Source organism: Nematostella vectensis, chromosome 9 (assembly GCF_932526225.1).
Source record: "Nematostella vectensis chromosome 9, jaNemVect1.1, whole genome shotgun sequence".
Lineage (NCBI taxonomy): Eukaryota > Metazoa > Cnidaria > Anthozoa > Actiniaria > Edwardsiidae > Nematostella > Nematostella vectensis.
The window spans coordinates 2,085,515-2,094,037 of record NC_064042.1 but is presented as its reverse complement, the minus strand read 5'-3'; positions in this window follow the sequence as shown (position 1 = coordinate 2,094,037).

Sequence of the window (8,523 nt, the reverse complement as noted above, 5' to 3'; positions counted from 1 at the left end):
GAAATGTTTCGTAGTGTGAAAATGCTTTTTGTTTCTTGACAGCAATCAATTATCAAATGTCATATTCAGTAGAATATGGCGGCACTCTTAGCGATGGATGGGGGCTCTTCGATTCACAGGGGAAATTCGAAAAAGAGCTAGTGCAAACACGATTGCCAAACAGGAAAAAAATATGAGATGCGAAAATCTTGTAACCATTTATCAAAACTATTGTCATAGTGCAAACGGACCCAGAGTCTAATAATAATATTCACACTCATATATGCTGCATTATTTAATCTCCATCCGGGTAACAGTCGAAGTTGTGACTTTTCCTTATCTGTCCCACAATTCTTCGCGAGGATTGACTGCTATTACTGGTCTCATCCACACACGGCGAAAGGTGGATCATGGGTAACAGTCGAAGTTGTGACTTTTCCTTATCTGTCCCACAATTCTTCGCGAGGATTGACTGCTATTACTGGTCTCATCCACACACGGCGAAAGGTGGATCATGGGTAACAGTCGAAGTTGTGACTTTTCCTTATCTGTCCCACAATTCATCGAGAGGATTGACTGCTTACACTGGTCTCATCCACTCACGGCGAAAGGTGGATCATGATCTAGACAAAGAGGCCATTTGAAAGAAGATTCTGACGCAGAAGCGGCAGAAGACTCGGTGCTTTAGACGTAGAAACGGCCTGAGAAGACACGGAGCTTTAGACGTACAACCGGTCAAAAGGCACGGAGCTTTAGACGTACAACCGGTCAAAAGACACGGAGCTTTAGACGTACAACCGGTCAAAAGACACGGAGCTTTAGACGTACAACCGGTCAAAAGACACGGTGCTCTAGACGTAGAAGCGACCTGAAGACACGTTCCTCTAGACTTAGAAGCGGTGAGAAGACACGGTGCTTTAGACGTAGACGCGACCTGAAGACACGTTCCTCTAGACTTAGAAGCTATGAGAAGACACGGTGCTTTAGACGTAGAACCGGTCAAAAGACACGGTGCTCTAGACGTAGAAGCGACCTGAAGACACGTTCCTCTAGACTTAGAAGCGGTGAGAAGACACGGTGCTCTAGACGTAGACGCGACCTGAAGACACGTTCATCTAGACTTAGAAGCTATGAGAAGACACGGTGCTTTAGACGTAGAACCGGTCGGGCGATCGTGCTCCGTTCTGAGAGGGTGGAGGCGAAGTACATGGACAGAACCACAGAAAGTAGCTTCCTGGAAAAAAAAAACAAAGCTAGATATATCTTAAACACAGTTGAATCTCCATAGCTCGAATCTCCAAATAAAATTAGTCTAGCTAGCTAGGAAAGGAGAAATTTATTGATGGCATGTCAACGTTGAGAGAATATAGACAACTACCCATACAATATTACAAAACAAGATGAGAATGTAAATAAACAATGCACAGCTTTGCCGAAATGGCAGATAACAGCCTGACCACTCCTCAGTCAAGAAACCACCTTTGTTCAGAAATACTCCTTGGCAAAGGACCACATTGCTTAAAATAACACCCCTCCATCCTGAAACACCTTGCTCAGGAACCTCTCGGGCCAGGAACACCTCTCTTTCCAGGAAGAACCCCTCGACCAGAAACACCTCTCTGTCCAGGAAGAACCCCTCGACCAAGAACACCTCTCTTTCCAGGAAGAACCCCTCGACCAGGAACACCTCTCTGTCCAGGAAGAACCCCTCGACCAGAAACACCTCTCTGTCCAGGAAGAACCCCTCGACCAGAAACACCTCTCTGTCCAGGAAGAACCCCTCGACCACAAACACCTCTCTGTCCAGGAAGAACCCCTCGACCAGTAACACCTCTCTTTCCAGGAAGAACCCCTCGACCACAAACACCTCTCTGTGCAGGAAGAACCCCTCGACCAGGAACACCTCTCTGTCCAGGAAGAACCCCTTGACCAGAAACACCTCTCTGTCCAGGAAGAACCCCTTGACCAGAAACACCTCTCTGTCCAGGGAGAACCCCTCGACCAGAAACACCTCTCTGTCCAGGAAGAACCCCTTGACCACAAACACCTCTCTGTCCAGGAAGAACCCCTCGACCAGTAACACCTCTCTGTCCAGGAAGAACCCCTCGACCACAAACACCTCTCTGTCTAGGAAGAACCCCTCGACCACAAACACCTCTCTTTCCAGGAAGAACCCCTCGACCACAAACACCTCTCTGTGCAGGAAGAACCCCTCGACCAGGAACACCTCTCTGTCCAGGAAGAACCCCTTGACCAGAAACACCTCTCTGTCCAGGAAGAACCCCTTGACCAGAAACACCTCTCTGTCCAGGAAGAACCCCTTGACCAGAAACACCTCTCTGTCCAGGGAGAACCCCTCGACCAGGAACACCTCTCTGTCCAGGAAGCACCCCTCGACCAGAAACACCTCTCTGTCCAGGAAGAACCCCTCGACCAGAAACACCTCTCTGTCCAGGAAGAACCTTTCGACCAGAAACACCTCTCTGTCCAGGAAGAACCCCTCGACCAGGAACACCTCTCTGTCCAGGAAGAACCCCTCGACCAGAAACACCTCTCTGTCCAGGAAGAACCCCTCGACCAGAAACACCTCTCTGTCCAGGAAGAACCCCTCGACCACAAACACCTCTCTGTGCAGGAAGAACCCCTCGACCAGGAACACCTCTCTGTCCAGGAAGAACACCTTGACCAGAAACACCTCTCTGTCCAGGAAGAACCCCTTGACCAGAAACACCTCTCTGTCCAGGAAGAACCCCTTGACCAGAAACACCTCTCTGTCCAGGGAGAACCCCTCGACCAGGAACACCTCTCTGTCCAGGAAGCACCCCTCGACCAGAAACACCTCTCTGTCCAGGAAGAACCCCTCGACCAGAAACACCTCTCTGTCCAGGAAGAACCTTTCGACCAGAAACACCTCTCTGTCCAGGAAGAACCCCTCGACCAGGAACACCTCTCTGTCCAGGAAGAACCCCTCGACCAGAAACACCTCTCTGTCCAGGAAGAACCCCTCGACCAGAAACACCTCTCTGTCCAGGAAGAACCCCTCGACCACAAACACCTCTCTGTGCAGGAAGAACCCCTCGACCAGGAACACCTCTCTGTCCAGGAAGAACCCCTTGACCAGAAACACCTCTCTGTCCAGGAAGAACCCCTCGACCAGTAACACCTCTCTTTCCAGGAAGAACCCTTCGACCACAAACACCTCTCTGTGCAGGAAGAACCCCTCGACCAGTAACACCTCTCTTTCCAGGAAGAACCCCTTGACCAGAAACACCTCTCTGTCCAGGAAGAACCCCTTGACCAGAAACACCTCTCTGTCCAGGAAGAACCCCTCGACCAGTAACACCTCTCTTTCCAGGAAGAACCCTTCGACCACAAACACCTCTCTGTGCAGGAAGAACCCCTCGACCAGTAACACCTCTCTTTCCAGGAAGAACCCCTTGACCAGAAACACCTCTCTGTCCAGGAAGAACCCCTCGACCAGTAACACCTCTCTTTCCAGGAAGAACCCCTCAACCACAAACACCTCTCTGTGCAGGAAGAACCCCTCGACCAGGAACACCTCTCTGTCCAGGAAGAACCCCTCGGCCAGGAACACCTCTCTGTCCAGGAAGAACCCCTCGGCCAGGAACACCTCTCTGTGCAGGAAGAACCCCTCGACCAGGAACACCTCTCTGTCCAGGAAGAACCCCTCGACCAGGAACACCTCTCTGTCCAGGAAGAACCCCTCGATCAGGAACACCTCTCTGTCCAGTGATAACCATCCGCTACTCAAAATAGAACACCCCCTCCATCCTGAAACACCTCCCTGCCCAGGAACAACAGCTCGGCCCAGGTACAACACTAATCAAAAGAACATATCTCAGTCCAAGAAAACAACTCCACCAAGGGGCGCCCTGTAAGGGAAGAATCCATGTAAGTCCACGGGCACCAAAAGCGACGCGTTTTACCTCTGCCGAACACCTCGGCCATGAGTGCGGACCGCGGTTTCCGATTGGCTCGGATCTGACGTTGCACATTCTCCACTGCTGTTAGGTCACTCAGTATGGAAGAAAACTGTGATGGAAACAAAATGGAAGCTAGCTACTTACTAACCGAGAGTGAGGCCATGCCGGGGTAAAAAACTAAAGCTTTACCGTATATAGCCCCCCTCGCAAGCATTTTTAGGAAGGCGTCGCTGGGGGAGCGAGCGACGCCTGCCTAAAACGCCTGCGAGGGAGGCATAGCGTATACACCTATTTCAAAAAAGTTTGACGATAAGAGAATGGAAAATGGGACAAAGTTTGGCCAATAATAATGTTTCATTGTATTTAAAATTCGTTAATTCATTACAAGGACCTCGCTACAAACTTAATTTAGCCTTACTGAATGCCATTAACAGATACAAGACTTGATTTCCCTAACAATTGGTGTTTGGCATTTATTATTTTCCATTTTCTTATAGTCAACCTTAATTGAAATAGGTGTATACCAAGGCTTTGAGTTTTCTTTTGCTTTTATTAAAAAAAAAAAAAAAAGACTAGTTAGTATATGGCGCCCTTGATATCGTGTTCCCTAAAATTGCCTAAATGCTCGTTTCAGCGCCTGGACGCCTATTAAAAATCTTTTGAGTTGTGTTGGGGCGCTTTCCACAAAGTTTATACTTGAGATCTTTATATGAATAATTGTAATGTCTAATTAAAAAAAGAAATCAAGCTAAACAGTAAGAAAATTCACAATAATTCCTATAATAAATAGTGTTTGATAATAGACAAGAAAAACTAATAGTTGGTGAAAGCCTCGAGTTTGGTCATTTTTCATTTTTGGGAGGGGCTCCAATCTTCAAAATTTCGTGCCTCTGGGGAAGGCGATTATTTGAAGCAGGCTGAGCACTAAAATAAGCATTTACGGTACTTGCTGTACAGAGGATTGGAAGCAATCTGAGCACTAAAATAAGCATTTACGGTACTTGCTGTACAGAGGATTGGAAGCAATCTGAGCACTAAAATAAGCATTTACGGTACTTGCTGTACAGAGGATTGGAAGCAATCTGAGCACTAAAATAAGCATTTACGGTACTTGCTGTACAGAGGATTGGAAGCAATCTGAGCACTAAAATAAGCATTTACGGTACTCGCTGTACAGAGGATTGGAAGCAATCTGAGCACTAAAATAAGCATTTACGGTACTTGCTGTACAGAGGATTGGAAGCAATCTGAGCACTGAAATAAGCATTTACGGTACTTGCTGTAGAGAGGATTGGAAGCAATCTGAGCACTAAAATAAGCATTTACGGTACTTGCTGTACAGAGGATTGGAAGCAATCTGGGCACTAAAATAAGCATTTACGGTACTTGCTGTACAGAGGATTGGAAGCAATCTGGGCACTAAAATAAGCATTTACGGTACTTGCTGTAGAGAGGATTGGAAGCAATCTGAGCACTAAAATAAGAATTTACGGTACTTGCTGTACAGAGGATTGGAAGCAATCTGAGCACTAAAATGAGCATTTACGGTACTTGCTGTACAGAGGATTGGAAGCAATCTGAGCACTAAAATAAGCATTTACGGTACTTGCTGTACAGAGGATTGGAAGCAATCTGAGCACTAAAATAAGCATTTACGGTACTTGCTGTAGAGAGAATTGGAAGCAATCTGGGCACTAAAATAAGCATTTACGGTACTTGCTGTACAGAGGATTGGAAGCAATCTGGGCACTAAAATAAGCATTTACGGTACTTGCCGTAGAGAGAATTGGAAGCAATCTGAGCACTAAAATAAGCATTTACGGTACTTGCTGTACAGAGGATTGGAAGCAATCTGAGCACTAAAATAAGCATTTACGGTACTTGCTGTACAGAGGATTGGAAGCAATCTGGGCACTAAAATAAGCATTTACGGTACTTACTGTACAGAGGATTGGAAGCAATCTGAGCACTAAAATAAGCATTTACGGTACTCGCTGTACAGAGGATTGGAAGCAATCTGAGCACTAAAATAAGCATTTACGGTATTTGCTGTACAGAGGATTGGAAGCAATCTGAGCACTAAAATAAGCATTTACGGTACTTGCTGTACAGAGGATTGGAAGCAATCTGAGCACTAAAATAAGCATTTACGGTACTTGCTGTACAGAGGATTGGAAGCAATCTGAGCACTAAAATAAGCATTTACGGTACTTGCTGTACAGAGGATTGGAAGCAATCTGAGCACTAAAATAAGCATTTACGGTACTCGCTGTACAGAGGATTGGAAGCAATCTGAGCACTAAAATAAGCATTTACGGTATTTGCTGTACAGAGGATTGGAAGCAATCTGAGCACTAAAATAAGCATTTACGGTACTTGCTGTACAGAGGATTGGAAGCAATCTGAGCACTAAAATAAGCATTTACGGTACTTGCTGTACAGAGGATTAGAAGCAATCTGGGCACTAAAATGAGCATTTACGGTACTCGCTGTAGAGAGGGGTCGGAATGTCAAACCTCCTTTAAGGTATATACCTGATCACACATCATGGCCAAGACGAACAGCCCAAACAGACAGGACTCGACCATCAGGATTATGGTATAAATACTGAAAAAATGAACAATATTATTTCCGTAATTATAGGAATTTTTAACATGATTCCCAAACACAGAGCAAAGAGATCTTGGCAGCCACACCTCTGCTATTGTTTCGACCAATATTGGAAGCTAGATTTTGAGAAGAGATCTCAATCTAACCAACTAAAAATAAAATGTGTAGTTCCAGAAAATATCCATTCCCCCCCTTATTGAGTGGCCGGAGGTATGACTTACCCCCACCCTCTGGAATTTCCAGCCCCCTGGAAAAAAATAAATACAGTAATTAGGGCATTTTACACCAAACCCCCTCTGGAAATTCCTGGGCATTTGAACCCCCCCCCCCCGAAATTTCCTATCCCCTCAATGGGGGGGGGGGGGTGGATATTTTCTGGAGCTACACAATCTAATGCTTTATTAACCGAATTCAATCTGCGAAATATAACCACAGCTTTCCCAAATTAGCCGAGATTCGCACTTGGTACTTTGCTAGGGTGACAAAATGGATGCTTTCTCACACTTGGTACTTTGCTAGGATGACAACATGGTGGGTGGCAGAGGCTCTGAGGGAAATTCTGCAGGTGTGATATTTCAGTACAGATTTCGATAGGGGCAAAACAACAACTTTCTCCATACGATCACCAAATTTTGGAAAACTTCCTAAGTTGAGCAGGCGAGTGGCTAACCTGAGCACAATAATCCAGTTTGGAATTCAACTGTGCCCGCTGGACATAGGCACTAAGGACGCATAAATACAGCGCAATCCTCCGTTTAGGGTGAGCTGTTCTCAATTATCAGAAAAACCAGAAGAATTCTCCTTTTTTTTGCCTTTTTTATTCTAAGCTCCCGGAGATTCTCGCTTGTATGTGCATGGAATTTGTTATTTATGTGACTTTTGTCTGTCCTGTAACCATAGAGGAATTCATCTTCAACTATTCTTTAGCATTTAGTATTTATTGATATGGTATGCAGACCAGATGTTGTGTTCCAAGTATTGAAATCACGATTCTTGTCATCACATACCTTGGATAACCCCTTCTCTGTTTTCATAGCTAATAATGTGAATAACTAAAGCTCCATTTAATGTTTACTTTCGTGACACTTATTTTTTTATTCTTAAATCATACAACATTTCGAAAATTGTGGGAGTTAACTATGGTTTACTTACTATCTAGTTCGCTGGTCGTATTCTTTACTACACCCCAAACATTTGTGTGTCCAGGAGACTGCAGTCAGTATAACGGCATAAACGGAGAGGACCCCTAGAGTCAAGTACACAAAACCAAGACACGGTTAAGATGTTTTTGCAGACTTTTTCTTGGTGATTTTCACCGTATATATTATTTCAAGTTCCGAGCTATCTCTACTTCAAGGTGTTTTTTCACAGAAATTTGGAACCAGCCTTATTATCCAAGGAATTCTTAAAGGGAATACTGATCAGGATTCCTGTGGTTGGTAAAAGTTGGTGACGTCACAGGAACTCCTACCAGACCCCAGTCATCATCAGCTATCCCAAGCACAGGGAACCCGGTTAGTGAGTGAGTGCTAATTCTTTTGGTCTATAGCTGACAGCCTTTACCAGGTACATGCTACCACCATGTTTTTACAAGTTGTTTTTACATGTTTTTACAAGATTTTGGGCTTTACCAAAAGATCTTTTGTTAAAGTTGATTAAGAACTGTTTGTGCAAAGCCAATATTCTATTTAGGATCACCCACAATCCATACATCCACGAAAAAATGGTACTTAACAGGAAAACGTTTGTTGAACCGTGGACTCAGCCTGTGTGTAACCGGTTTCAAAATTTTGAAACTGGAAATAAAGCCTAACCAAGGACTAATTCACAAAGATTTTTTTTAGGTAATACAGTGTAATCCTGGCCACTTAAGTTTTTTCACTCAACTTATTTCTAGTGAAATAAAGAATGGTATTTGTTGTCAGCTTACCTGTATAAAATAAAAATAGAACAAAATACTTCTGATTATTTTCTCCAACACAATTATTTA